General features: G+C 43.1%; 1 protein-coding gene across 4 annotated transcripts in view; it reads right to left on the bottom strand.

Annotated features, from left to right (window-relative positions):
- MGAT4C (MGAT4 family member C) overlaps nt 1-15,122 on the bottom strand; it is a 1,156,917-nt gene that overhangs the window by 841,082 nt on the left and 300,713 nt on the right. The window lies entirely within an intron of this gene.

Below are 15,122 nucleotides of genomic sequence, written 5' to 3'. Positions count from 1 at the left end.
CACAGCATTTATCTTTTGTATAGGGTATTCAAAGGCATTCACATTATACAGCACGACAGATTTGTGTTGGCTTGAAGGGTTGACTTGCAAGGCGTGTGAATTTCGACACCTTTACGTGTTCAACAGCTGTGTCAACAAGACCATTTCTATTTCGGACTCCGGCTACAGAGAATAGTTGAAGTCAAAAACACGGAGTAAAATTCTGCATTTCAGACTGCTGTTTCCAAAGTTAGAAATGTAGTTTCATTATTTTTGCAGATTGACAGTAGGGATTTTTTTTTCTTAATGCCTTTTTTTTAAAATAAGGATAAGAGTGGTTTTTGATGTTCAATAATAATGGCTGTCCTTCATTTAAAAGTGGCGCAGACTTAAGATGTTTCAAGATAAGCTTCTGTGCTTAGGGCTAAGAATTAATGTGTTTCAATATAATAGGCAAGGGATGCAGCTCGCTTTTCATATGTAGACTCATCAAAATGATTAGATTTATTAACAAAAAATATATTTTGATTATATAAAAAAAAAATGTTATTTCAAATAGGTGCTAAAACAAATTCGTTTTTTACTATTTATAATGCCTAATAATGATACTGTGACCTCCTAGCATCCAAATTGCATTTAAGCCGTGCTATACAGCAATAGGGGGTCAATTACATGTGAAAATGTCACTTTACCCAGGCGTACAAAACTCATTTTTATAAGGGTATACATTATACATTTTTGATGCCACATCTCTGGGATATGTAGAGGACATTCTGGGGATGACTATTATGCAAAAACATTGTAGGATGTTAATTTTTAAGTGCCCTGAAAATCAAAGTCGAAATTGGGTAAAAATTCACTATTTAAGTGAGTTTTCTCCAGTCAGATCAGTTTTTAAACTGCCTGACGCCCCAGTAAATGCACATATGTAAGCATAGACCATCTATACTGCTAGACAAACGCTTGGCACACTGCTTATACATATCAATGTACAAAAATTGGCAGAAGTTATTAAGCTTACCTCTGAAATTGCTGGTAGACACACAGAGTGGGTTTTGCTGCTCTGTCTTCGGTCTTTAGGGTCACTTTGACTTGGAAGCACCACATGAAAACCTTGCATGCCTGCTGGGGAACAGCTGCATAGGTTATAGGTCAAAGTCCTACATTTAGAAGCCTGTAGGGCTCAGCACAACGTTGCTTTGACATTTCGACATTTGAAAGACGAAATGGCAGGGGAAGAAAGAGGTTTTTGCTTACCCTTTTTTTTTTGGTAAAAGCAAGTTTTTGTGTGCACTCAATGCACATAGTATATGTGACCTCTCTTTAAAGGACAATGGCTCTGCCATATATATATAGTATAAATGTTTTTAGGGTTGAATTCAGGAAGCAATGGGATTCAGTTTGACTTCATGCGGTCTCATGTTGCACTAGTACATTTGCTAAAGGAATATGTTCTTTGGCTAGCTGAAATGTGCTATTTCGCTCCTCAGAGTTTGTTTATGCCCAGTTGCTACAAATTAGGGTTGATAGTGTTGACAGAATGAAACCTGGTACAGGTTTCTTACCGTCAAAACTGGGGAGTGGAGGCTAGCTCCTCTACAAATTAAGGGTAGGCAAATTTATGTGTTCTCTCTCTTTTTCTTACTTTTTTTGAGCCTGTCTAAACTGTCTGTGAAATAACCATGAGACATTAAATTGGCTATTCAGTAATACTGTTTTAAACATTATTAGCATTAATAAAACGAATAAATATATTTTGCTATGTTACTACCCATCCTCTCTGATGGAATTATGAGAGGATGAGTAGTCTAGGTTGCTGTTTCCTTATTTGATCTTTAAGGGGAACTAGCTGTGGGTAGTTTTTGTTTGAAAATTCTCAGGTGACAACACCACTATTGTTTGTTATTCTCATGCTACATACAGTTTTGCAAGGGCATTGCTAGTTTTATTAGCTAGTCTGTGTAAATAAACTGACAGTCCTTACTAGAACTAATGTTGCATAGTTTGGATTGTGAAAATGTAGAATGCAGGGAAGAGGTCTATGTGATCCTTAGCAAACATTTTTGAGGAAAATATTGTTTTACAGGAGTCTGTTAGTCACAAGATGTTCCGCTGGAGAACATGTACCCATTATGTTGAAGTTTTTAGTTCTGTATGTAATAGGAATCCCTGTTAAATTAGCAGTGTTAGATTTTCCTGTTGCTCCTATAACATGAGAGCATGGTCCTGAGTATACAATATAGGTGCTTTAATTAAGAAAAATCATTTTAGAAGTGTCTGCAGTCCTGTACAAATAATGCAATGTTTAGGAGTAAAACGTGTATAACATTTCCTTTTTCTTGAGGGTCTTTAGAAATGAACACAGACTTCCTTGACTGCTTGGCATTGGGTGACGTATTACTCTTGTCAGTTCACTAAAGAGTTTTTATACTTGCTAATAGGTCCAGACTGTTGTTTTATTTACTCTCACATATATGAAAGTGGTTCCAGGGTGCCTTGTTAATATATGGGGCGTCCCTGGACTAGGAAGTATTCTGAGACTATCCTCTCTGTTGATAGATTATTTTTGTGCCTTGTCTAAAGACCTTTTGTTCTGTCCACCAATAGATATTTGCTGCTTTACAACCATTGCCAGAGGGGCGCGTACATCAGATCTAGCTTGAGGAGTCAGCACCAGTCCAGCTTGAAGTCAAAGTGAAGGTAACCTGCACAGGCACTGCTGGCAACCAGGACCTCAGTGAAGGTAGAAGGCCGGAAGCATTGTGATGAGCGTACCCCTGCTACTATCTTGGGCGAAAGACGGGGTCACAAATCAGAAAGGAGAAATCGTGGATCAAGCTTTTGATGCCCAGCTGAGAGTCACAGACCGACCAGGAAGGGAAGAAGGTTTTTGCTTGAGGTAACCCCCTTTGAAACAAGGGTTGCTTCAGAGATCCTAGCATCAGGCCTCTGAATCCTGGTCCCAAAGTGGCTGTAAAGGAGATACCTGGGCACACTGAATGCAATCCATGGCCCCAACGAAAGAGCAGTGTGCCAGCAGAGCAATACAGGAGTTAGGGAAGGACTTGAGTTCAGGGTACAGGTGCTGTGTCTCTGGTGCCTGTTAGATTGAAATGAAGAAAACTGGTGCACTGCCTGAGACACTGGACAGGATCGCTGAGCGCATTTGCCCTGGTGGGTGATTGCCCTATCCTGAAAGAAGAAACTTTTCCCTTGAAACTAGGCCATGATTCCTGAGTTGCGAGTTGTGCAGCTCCACCGTGGGAACAACAAGAGCCTGCCTGTGAGGCTCAAACGGACACAGGGAGAAGACTCCCCTCTGGTTGGTTGTACAGCGGCTTTAATTTCCCAAGGACTTCTTTTTCTTTTTGTTGAAAATGTACCCCATTGATCGTCCCATTTTTGAGGAGGAGCAACCCTTTGCAGCTCTTCGTCCTAATTCTCATGGTCCTCCTGGTCCCCTGGATCCAGGATCATTTTTGTAAATAATATGTCTGACTGCTTTAATGTTTGTATTGGGTATAATGATAGATACTCTAGCCCTCATAAAGGAAACACTGGAAAAGTCTAGCGAAAATGTTTTTATTAGATATGTACTGTTGGATACTTTGATATTGAAATTGATGGTAACTGAAATGCATGGGAACCTTGAAAATGTTTTTACTGGATGGTTCTAGGATTTGCTAAGGACTAGAAAGCTAATAATTCTGTTTCTGATAATAGTAATTACTCTCTCCTGCTATCTGTATGACCCAATTCTCTGTTCCCTTTGTACTTCTGTTTATACCTCATACATACCCGCTTAACAATATTTAGAATGAGAAATGCCCACCTAGCAATGAATTAGGAAATCTATGAAAAGAAAAAAAAAATGTTATTAAAAATTAATATGCATATTTTTCATTTTTCCTACTGGATTATGGGAGATGTCTTCAGCTAACGCTAAAAGGGTCGTCTGTCGTAAATTGGCTGCGATTAAATTAGCGTTAGCAGAATCCATCTGGTATTTACAGGCTATCCTGTACATTTTGTGGAATCCATTTTGTATTTCTGGCAGCCATTTTGTCTTCCCTTGTGCTCTGTTTAAAGGACTGGCTATACTTAGACTCTGCTACCCTGCACATGCGCAGGAATATCTAACTGTCCATGCATCTGTTTTTAGTCTGTAACTATCAGGTTGTTTCTACCAGAGTCAGCAACTGCTAGCTCCTCCTATACTATTTACGGTGCATTTCTGTATGACCATCTATGTATGTAACTCTTCTCATGTATGCTTGCATCGTCCTTTTCCTGAGCCCCTGTGTGGGTATAAAAGACCCATGGTTCTTCTACTCTGTGTGCTACCTTCATTCAGCACCACAGGGTGCTGGGTGAATGTGGTTCCACCTCCTGAGGTTTAATAAACTATGTATTTTCTATTTCAGATTCTGTGCCAACTTCTTTCTAATAGTCTGAGGACTCTGTGCAGAGAAGGGCGAACCCCTTGCACTGGTAGGCCTAGCTGAGGTCTATTTTCTACACTCCCTATTCCCTGTTCATGCTCTGTTTTCATACCCACCCCCTGCTCCCTGATGCAGGCTGATTGTCCAACTTCCCAACCACTTCCTGTGGGAATTTTATTTATAGAAATATTTTCTAAGAGGGCATGGCAGGTGCAAAACGCTGCTGGGCCCCTCGCAAAATGTTCCACTCTTTGCTTGCCTTTTTGAAATCTTTTTTGTATATATATTTTAATTTTGCAGTCTAACATAGGTGTCTGTCATGTTAGGCTGATACATTAAAAATGACTGCCAACATCAAGTCACGTGGGTCACGATGCACTTGTCACGACGTGTGCATGCGCTGTGACACCAACAACTATCTTGGAATAGGTTTTCTTTATGAAAAAAGCCTTTTTTCAAAATCATCATTGAATGGCTGTGCATGCAGTGTCACAGCTGTGTACAAATGTCATTGCAAAAAGCATTGGCAAAGCCAATAGTTCAGCCATTGAGAACCTAGTCTTATTGGCTTTGCCAATGCTTGCTAAAGCAGGTAAGGCGATGTGTCAGTCTCTGCCATGGTGGAGAAAAGAGGCCTGGGCATAAGTGGAGATAAAGTAACCACTACCACACACTCCTAGTGCTGCAATGACTAGCATCTATGTTTGGTGCTACATTGGATTACAAACCTTTACTTTTGAAATAAGTAAAAAACATACCAATTGATGACATTGTTTTTACATTGCTCATTCTGTTAAATTGCAACTTTTAAAGCTCACAACTTTGGGAATTTTCTAGATATATTAGCATAGCAGAGCTCTAAAATATATTGCAGGCAAAGCCCTACAATGAGAATAATGAGACGGTTTATTGTTCAAATTTAAGAAATATGTGTTCCTTAGAAAGAACTGAGTCCTCTGAAACAATTTAAATCCTTTCAATATAAGCATCATGTGGATATGTTTATCCGCACCCTGAAGGTTAGGCTGATCTGAATCGTACCCTGCAATTTTCCTGCTCTATACAGTAATAAGCCTATTCAAAAGGATATGCATCACTTATAGTCCATGAAAGAAGTCATGCTGCTCAAGGAAGTCATTTGCTTTATTAGTAATTCATGTGTGCTAATGACTGAGGTGTGATTGTCTCTATGATGAGGCTTTAGCTCAGTGGCAAGTCCAAGCTAAATCAAAAGGATAAATGCAATTAGACTTTCGCTAGACGTGGGTGATATAGAAAAGATAGTTTAATAAGTTTAGCCACGCATGGTCTATGCGGAATCTGCGTCAAGGCCTATAATTATGCAGTAGTGCTGTAGGTGACATTATAAGAGAACACCACTATTTTGAGTCTTTCTGAAGAAGGAAAATCCCTATCATGATTCCAAGTAGGTGGAATGGTCCCTGTAAAAACTACAGTTTTCAGGGGTAGAACAAGCTGTTTTTAAGCCTATATATTATGAAGACAGGGTCTAAAAGCTCCCTTCAAGACTGTTCCTGCTCGCACACTGTAGTTCATTCACTCATAAGCCTTTTCATTGTCTATTAAACCATATTTGTTCTGACATCTCTTTTCACATTGGGTCAGAAGGGGCATAGTTAATTTGTGCAGGGGTGGCTCCACCACGTGGGTGGAGGAGCGTCGCCCCACTGCTTTCTCGCAGTGCGAGAAGCAGAATCATAAAATGGTGTTATGAATACAATTTTATGATTCTGCTTCTCGCACTGCGAGAAAGCAGAAGGCAGGGTTTGGTTGCCAGTCCTGCTCCAGGCAGGGGAGGAGTGGCTAGCCCATTGTTGTCGGTGCTGACTGTTTGATCGGACACAGGGCTGAACAAACCAGTCTGCATTTCTTTATGTAGCCTACCTAGAGAAAATGGCCTCCCCATAGACACCTGTGGGGTCTGCATCCCAGCCAATCACAACGCTGCCATTGCAGCATTGTGATTGGCTTAGGGGAGGGGAGGGAGGCTGCCTGCTTCCTGTGTGGAGAGGAGAGAGGAGATGTGATGTGGGACCGGAGGCGAAGGTAGGTTTAAAAAAAATGAACTTCCCCTTGCAACCTTCTCCCCCGCGACCCCCAACGAATCATGCTGGCTGCGACTGCATTTGTGGGATAGGGATAGCATTGTGGTATTATATGACATTTTATAAATTGAACTCTAATTGGCTCCAGTTTTGATCCATTTAATCACCTCATACTGACAGTGTAATTTCGATTTATTTTGCTTTTTATAGTGAAATTAGTTATAAAAGTTCCAGAATTTATGGGTGAGCCAGATCGTTTTGGGTCTTAATAAGGATGCTGCACATTTCTATATCGATTTACTACATATTTTGCAATTAGGCTATTATTTTCAGATTTTGCTCATTGGTGCATCTACTGCAAATGCTAAAGTGCCTTAGTGACAATTGATTTCTATGTCTTATGACTAATTATTTAAATCTGAGTCAATATTTTTGTCATCTGTAAAGAACTTTAATATTTTAATAAACCTTCATGGTTTCCATATTAAGTGGCCTCAAACTCCCTTTTTGAGTCAGTCTTTAATATAGACTGTATTTTTAAATGCTTTTTCGAATCTTATCACTATAACACTTTGGCTCATACATTTTTGAGGAAAGCACCTGCTAGAAATGGGATTCCTGGTTGGCCAAGGTATGCACACAGGCCAGGCAGAAACCATCACCCTAGTCAGGGTGAGCTAGATACACACTAAAAGATAACCTGTGCTCATCCTCTGGTAGCTTGGTACAGAGCAGTCGGGCCTATCTAAAGGGGCGATGTGTGAAGTATTTGTGCAACACACAAACACACATACACACACAGACAGTAACGCAATGAATAGACCACAAAAATACTCCACACTGATTTAGAAAAATAGATTACATTGTGAACAAAACAAGACCAAAATGACAAAACTCCAAAGTATAAAAGTTGTAATATTGAATTTTTAAGGAATAAATGCAGTAAAATGCTTAAAAGCAAGTGGTGCTAAAAATTTTACTTTAGGTCGCGCTGGACGGGATGAAGTCAAAGTTCAGGCTGACCTCATGGAAATGCAGGCTGGCTACAGGACCAACACAGGCTCTAGTGAACAAAGTAGCTTTCCTGGTTGCAAGCAATGAACTGCATTGATTATCTCCACGCAGTGAAGGCAATGCATTGGTTCTGATACACACAGTTGGGTCGATGCGTCATTGTCAAACCTCGCAGTCAGGTCCCATGTTGTGCCCCCTGTGTGCATGCACCCCAGTACCTGCATGGCATAGACTGGAGCAGTGCATGCCGTGCAGGTACTGATTTTGAGGTTCCCATTGCAGGCACAACCATGGGAACGCCAAAGAACCACCCTCCAGACAGAAGAAAACTCCAAATCTGGCAGGCAGTTCAAACACGGGTTTAGTGATGCGGGAGCGAGTGGTCCCCCTCTCGCACCACCGTGCGCATAATAAGGTCCATACACAAACATGAAGCGATACACTATGTAGCTATCACTTGGTTTATGGCTGTGCTCACTGACTCAGCTGTCAGCTTTCACAGCTTCCCGTGGGCTGCATGGTGGTGACAGGAGACTTCAACAGGGTTGCAGACAGAGCAACATAACCAGCAGTTTTTCACTCCCTTCGGATACTCCATGCCCTAGTCCCACATTTCAAGGGCTTGGATGAGCTCTATGAGTTCGATACCTCAGAGGCCCATGTGCTAACTGGTAGGATAAGGCATAAAACAATATGCCTGATTTATTGCACTATAGTAAACAACACACCTGACACTTTTGCTTTAATCAGGACAGCAAGTGAAAGTCACTTGGGATCCATATCGGACGAGGACTGGAGAGATACTAGGATGACCCCCAGGATGTCATTGCTATGCAGGGTTGATTATTACAACTAAGAATCTTACATAAAATGTGTATGTGGTGTTTTAGGAGAGCATTCTCCCCTGGCAGTCTCAGGTGTGTAAGTAAAAGGGGTGTGTGACTCCTTACTATCTGATCCTGCCCAGCACTGCAGCACTTTTGATGTGGGGTGCTGGTGACATTAAGTGAGCTGTTGGGTTGGTCCTTGAGCCCAGAGCCTAAACTTACTCTCCTCCACATCACTGTAGATCTTGAGTCTAATAGACAAAAAGCAGCTATCCTTCACCTGGGGAAGCTGTTGACAAAGAGAGAAATGGCAAGGGACTAAGGGGAATGAGTGGTCCAGAGCACTAGACCACTGTATGGTTCTTGAATTTTCAGTATACGAGTCTAGAAGTTTCCCAAACAAGGATGGTAAGCTCAGGCCAGAGTGGCGACAGCATAGAGGGATTACTGTGGGGATAGAGGGTTTATGAGAACTGGAGGCATTGGTTGTGCCTGTTACTGAAGATTGTTCATTGTTTCTATGATGCCTAGTTTGTCTAGCTGTTTTTTCTTTTCTTTTATGCTCTAATTCTTGTTCATTTCTTCTTTTGTGCATTATGTAGAAGATATTGTGTTAATTAAGGGACCTGTTAACTGTGTTTACCTGTGAAAATTCTATAAAATTGTATTATTAAAAAAACGTTGTTTTAGACACAAGCTTTAAACATGCCGCCAGCCAGCTTGTTGATCTAAAGCCAGCAATTGGGCTTCATAGATGGTTTGGGGAATAACTTTTTTTAATGGATCAACTGATAGGCCAAACCAGAAGTCAAAATGTTTAGCAGCATTGACAGAAGACATAAAAAATGTCTCTAGAACTTCAAAATGTGCATCTCATTTTACATTTTCAGAAAAATTGAGGCCTGGATATTTATAGACACTAACCTGTCTTTGTCTTATCCATATTAACAGTTAGTCTATTGGAGTCACAGAATTCGGTAAGCACTTCACAGAATTCGGTCCCCCACCATATTCTGACTATGGCAGTTGGACCGCCACAGAGCCACTGCTGCCACAAGGGATCCCTGATCCCTGGCGGTCTTGCAGCCGTGTAATGCTGGTAATATACTGGTAGTGCCTCTGCGGCACTGCCAAGCATATTACTAGTTTCCTCATTACCACAGTTTTCATGGAGATGAGCCTTCCATGAAAAGCGTGGCAGTGAGGAAACAAAAGGGGGGTATGCCATCCACAAAAATTGTGACAGTGAGGAAACAAAGGGGGTCCTACAGGGCCCCCTGTTGTTTCAGCACCATTTGGGTGGGGACAGGGCACAACCCTTTGTTTGAGGGCAGGACACGGCCTATTCAGGTATAAGTGAGGCTAGGTACAGCTCTCATTAGGGCAGGATGGCCTATTATGTCACCCCCAAGCTCCCATTGTGTGTAGCTGTCTAGGGGGAATACATAAAGCCTAGCTGTCACCCTCCCCAGACATGTATCAGAGGCAAGCAACAGGCACCAAATGGCTAAAGTAAGTATATACTAACTTCCTAAAAGTAGCATTTTTCTGAATTTAAAATCCTATTTAACGATTAATTGTGATTTTAATTTGTGATTCCAGAGATACCAAACTAGAAAAATCTATCTCTTCATAGTTGATAATTACCCAACAAAATTGAATAAGGTAATCCCAATGTTATCCTATGGGAGAGATAGGCCTTGCAGTAGTGAAAAATAACTTTGGGAGTTTTTCACTACCAGGACATGATAAAAACTTAAGAGTACATGTCCCGCCTTTTAAATACATTGCACCCTGCCCTCTGGGTTGTCCAGGACCTACCTTAGGGATGAAGTCTATGTATAAAAAGGAAAGATTTAGACCTGGCAAAAGATTTATGTTGCCAGGTCGACATGGCAGTGTAAACTGCATACATAGGTTCTGCAATGGCAGGCCTGTTACATGGTTAAAGGGCTACTTCACTGGGTGGGACAATCAGTGCTGCAGGTCCACTAGCAGCATTTACTTTACAGACCCTGGCTACAGAGGGTACCACTTTACTAGAGACTTATAAGTAAATTAAAATGCTAATTGGGAATGAACCAATGTTACCATATTTTAGAAGAGGGGGCACATGAACTTTAGCGCTGGTTAGCAATAGTGAAGTGCTCGGAGTCCTAATGTCAACAAAAACGAGCTCAGAAAAGAGTAGGAGGAAGGCAAAATGTTTGTGGGTGACCGTGCAAAAAGTGCCATTTCCAACATGTCCCTGCTCGAGCCTCAAGTGAGGATAGACTACTCAATACCTTAATGGACTTCTCTGCTGAGGCGATAGAAAGAGGAGAATGGTCCTCTACTGCAGGGGCACTTGTCAGTTCAACGCCTTTCTGAATGCGGTTGGACTCCTTTATTTATACTCTTCAGGAGCCCCTGAATTGACCCATTGGGAACCATTCTCCTCATCTGTGGACCCCATCTGTGGACCCATCTGTGCATTACCTAACCTTAATTTGCTCAAATATGTATGCCAATAGGCAGACAATACTGCCATGGCCAATAAATTGATGTTGCCCATTCCACCCCTTGGATCAGACTTCTGTTCCCACCCTAAGGATAACTCTGTTGTTAAGGACAGTAACCAACAGAGGCCACTGACAACTGTCAATGTCAGGAGCCAGGCCATAGGCCATCCACTACTAGATGGAGGCCCTAACTGGGGATATTGGGTAGACCTCTCTCCCAGCCTCGGGCCTGGAAATGAGTTCCCTATGGACTCCTGACGGTTCTCTGGTCTCTGAGGTGTCTCAGATTTGGAGGCAGTAGCCCCAGTTGCTTTGCACCCTTTTCCCACTCCTCCTCCTACATGTTCAGGGTGGTATCCTGAAACTTGTCCTTCAATCTAAGGTCTGTACCCTGAGGCTGAACAGAGGACAGAGATGAGTCCTCCTTACCCTGCCTCTTCATCTGGAATCCTGTACCCTCCATTTGAAATTGGTACCCACAGAAACCGGTACACTTGGCAGCCATCCCTCTCAGTTCTCCTGACACTGGGGTCAACCCCTTCTCCAGAATGCAGTCTGTGGGCATCTGGGCACTAACTATGACCCTTCTCTGGGTCACCTATCCACCCTGCTCCAGGGGCACCAGGACATAGGATAGAAATAGTCTTGCCCATAGACCTGAGTTACCTACAAACCTGGACAGTGCACTGCTCGGGGGAAACTAGCTTTCCACAACCATGGTCTGGCTAGCCTCTGTATCCCTCAGAGCAGTGACTGGGAGGACATTCACTTTCACCAGGTGGAAGTGATGACTTCCACTCCTCAGGGATCACCAGCTCACCCTCTGAGCCTTTTTACCAGCTATGGGAGATCATCGCATGGTCTATGACATGCCCCTGGGGCTACTTACTCTTAAGGCCACACTGGACCCCCTGTAGAGGTCCCACCAGTGGTGGTGTCTTGGACAGACTGTTTCCTAACTGGGAACATTCAAAGCAGCGGGGTTGAAAATGGGATACCTTGGGCCCCTGCCCACTAGAGCCAGCCCCCTGTTTCTCAGATGAGACATTGGAACCCTTTCCTCTCCCAAAACTCTGGGACCATCTTTAACCCTTAATCACCTTGTGTTTGCTTTGTTTGCCCTAAGTTGACAGGATATGCCCAGATGTGGGTCCCTTGTTCCACTTTGCCACTGGGTTCAAGCTAGCCTGGTAGATGAGGGGTGTTACCCCGAAATTGGGCCCAGGATGCTTGTTTATGGTCCAGGGAAGATATGGTTTGGCAGTTCGGGCTGGACTGTTCTCATGAGTAACAGGGTAAAGACTGATTTGTATATGGCTGGATCTGAACTGGGGTGGCGAAGTGAGCTAAATAACAATGATGGATTCAGCCCAGATTTGTGACTGGGGGTGAGTGTCTGAAAAGGTTCAGCATTCCGTCCATAATTTCCTTGTGTTCGCTTCATCTTTAACCTTCCCATCTCTCTGCTGGGCCGAACCTGAACCACTCTTCTTGGGGTCACTCCTAGGTATCTTCATGGATACTCTGGTACTGGCCCAGAGGTCCGTCTCCTCAGCAAGCCTCTTGGGGTCAGTCAGCTTACTGTCAACTATGTGCTGGTGCAACTCTGTAAAACAGATACTGAGCATTTGCTACCTCATGATAAAATTGTACAAATCAACATGATCATTTACTTTTGTGCTCCCCACCCAGCCATTCAGTGCCTTGTTGGAGTAGTCCACAAAAATCTACCCAGGATTGGTTAGTGAGCCTCTGACTGTCCCTGAATCTGTGGTTATACTTCTCAGGGGTCAGCCCAAATTTGGCAATTATAATGGCCTTCATAGGGATATACTTGGTTTGGTCCCCAACCTCTAGTGTAAGAAGGGTGTCCCTCCCCAGAGTAGGAATGTATTTCCACAGACCCCCTCCCCGCCCAAGTGCTCCTCAGGAACCCTGTGAACCTTCAGTGCAACTTTACAAGCAGAAAACGACTTGTCAATGTCATCTCCCACCACATACCTGGGCACCAAATCCTTGGGTATGCAAACCCTTTTTTTTCCTTCAAGTACTGCAGGCAAGCTGACACCATCACTGCTGGAATCTGCCATGATATCTATCTCCTATCGAGTCAGTTCTTGAGCCACTAATATTTTCCTTTCCTCAAAGGCTCTTTTTTTCTCCTCCTTCTCCATTTTCACTTTATCCAACTGCAGCTCTCCTCCCTCCTCTCTACCAGTTCCTCTTGGGACAGGCAACAGTAAGAGACACTGCTCCCTGCTGTGGCAGGAAGCTCCGACTTGGTGGTCAGCTCCTCCCTTTACACTACAGGTGGTGCTTCAGAAGGGTCATCCTCCATCCCATCTCTTGTGGTCTCACCCAGCACGGAGTGAGCTTCAACCCAGGGCCTCAGCATCTTTTGCAACTCCATTTTTCTGGTGGTGCTCTTGACAGGAAGTCCAATCTCTTTACAGAATTCCTTGAGCTGGGCCACAGTATATACTTTTAGGCCAGCTCAAATCCCAACTCTTGTACGTGCATTTGTAGACCTAGCAGCCAGAGACACAATTTTGAGGAAAAATCCAAACTGCCAATTAGGGAGAATAAAAAAATCAAATTGGTTGTGGATGTGGAATAGTAGTGTACACTAAATTACTGTATGGCACTGCATGAACACAAGTCATATCCTCATCGCTGATCAACAATGTTAGAAATTGGGTTGTAGGTTGACTGGCGTATGAGCCCTAGACAAGCAGGAACCACAACCATAGTCAGGGTAAGATGCAGCAAAACCCTAAATTAACCTGTGCTCTCCCTTTGGTAGCTTAGTACAGAGTAGTCAGACTTAACTTAGAGGCAATGTGTAAAGTATTTGTGCAACAATTCTAACAGTAAAACAGGTAAAACACCACACAAAAAGATTCCACACCGGGATAGAAAAACAAAGCTTAATTTAATAAATGAAACAAGACCAAAACAACATAAATCTAATATGTATAACTTGAGATACTAAGTATTGAAGAATAAACTGTAAAATAGCACTTACAAGCAATAGGTGCTTATATCTGGTCGCGCTGGACCAGGACAAAGTCAAAAGTTCAGGCCGACTGCAATGGAGCACTGGCCAGATACAGTAACACAGTGTGGGTGGCTGAACAAAAGTACTTTGTTCCTGGTTGCGGCGAAGATGCAGGGTGAAGCGATGCATCGGTATCGATCCACGCATTGGGGCTGATGCACCAGTTCGTATCTGCGCAGCATCGAAGATGCATCGGCTCTGATGAACGAAGAGCTGAGATGCGGAGATTTGTTGTTGTCATCAAGGATGCCGACGACGGAGATGCAGATACCTGGTGTAGGAGTGGTTACGAAGGTGATGTGTCGGGCCCAGTCCACCCAGCATAAGCGAGATGCCACTTCTGATCTTGCAACAGGAGCGATGCACTGGGTCCGATCCACACACGATTCCGATTCACGGGGAGAGGATGTGGTCCGTCGGCTTAAACTGCCGACTTTGGTGCAGGAAACCAGGGTTCGAGCCTCGAGGTCGCGTCCACATCCTGTGATTCTGGGCAAATCACTTAATCTCCCCGTGCCTGAATGTGTAATGTAAATACGGTGCTCATGTAAAGCGCTCCAATACCTTCGGGTCGAGTTTGCACTCTATAAATTTGCAACAAAAAAAAATACAATTAGGAGCTGGTTACAAACCACCCAATAGGGGCGGATTGCTGGTTCTGATCCATGCAAGGCACTGATGCGCAGGCTTGATAAAAGGTTGGGGTGAACCACTGTTAAAATGCTTTAGAAGAGAGAACACATGTACTTTAGCACTGGTTAGCAGTGGTATAGTTTTCAGAGTATAAAACCAACAAATACGAGGTCAGAAAAGTGGATGAGGTAGGCAAAAAGTTTGGGGGTGACCCTGCAAAAAGGACCATTTCCAACCCTTAAGTTTCGATTCAGCTTATAGCCAATTCCTACATGTTTTAGAGGTCACTGCATATGCACTGGGGTCTGGTTGGCAGAGTACAAGTGCACCAGTTCTAGTTGAAAAACTAGCTGTAAAATCCTTCCTAAACTGGGGAAAACCATACAAAAAGGGAAATTTTCCTTGGGAAGAAACTTAGCTAATGTTTAGGAAAACATTCAAAAACGTGCGGTCTCAGAATCATCTCAGAAGCACATTGTCTTCAGGAGGAAGCAATAGTCACTGGTCTAAAAAGCCCTATCATGCTCAGTCTGTGAGATAAATTTCGCAGTAAATTCCAGGAAGTCCATTGACCTATCATATCTATTTGAGAACAAGAGTTC

Source organism: Triturus cristatus, chromosome 4_1 (genome assembly GCF_964204655.1).
Source record: "Triturus cristatus chromosome 4_1, aTriCri1.1, whole genome shotgun sequence".
Classification (NCBI taxonomy): Eukaryota; Metazoa; Chordata; class Amphibia; order Caudata; family Salamandridae; genus Triturus; species Triturus cristatus.
This window is presented reverse-complemented; position numbering and strand designations above follow the sequence as displayed.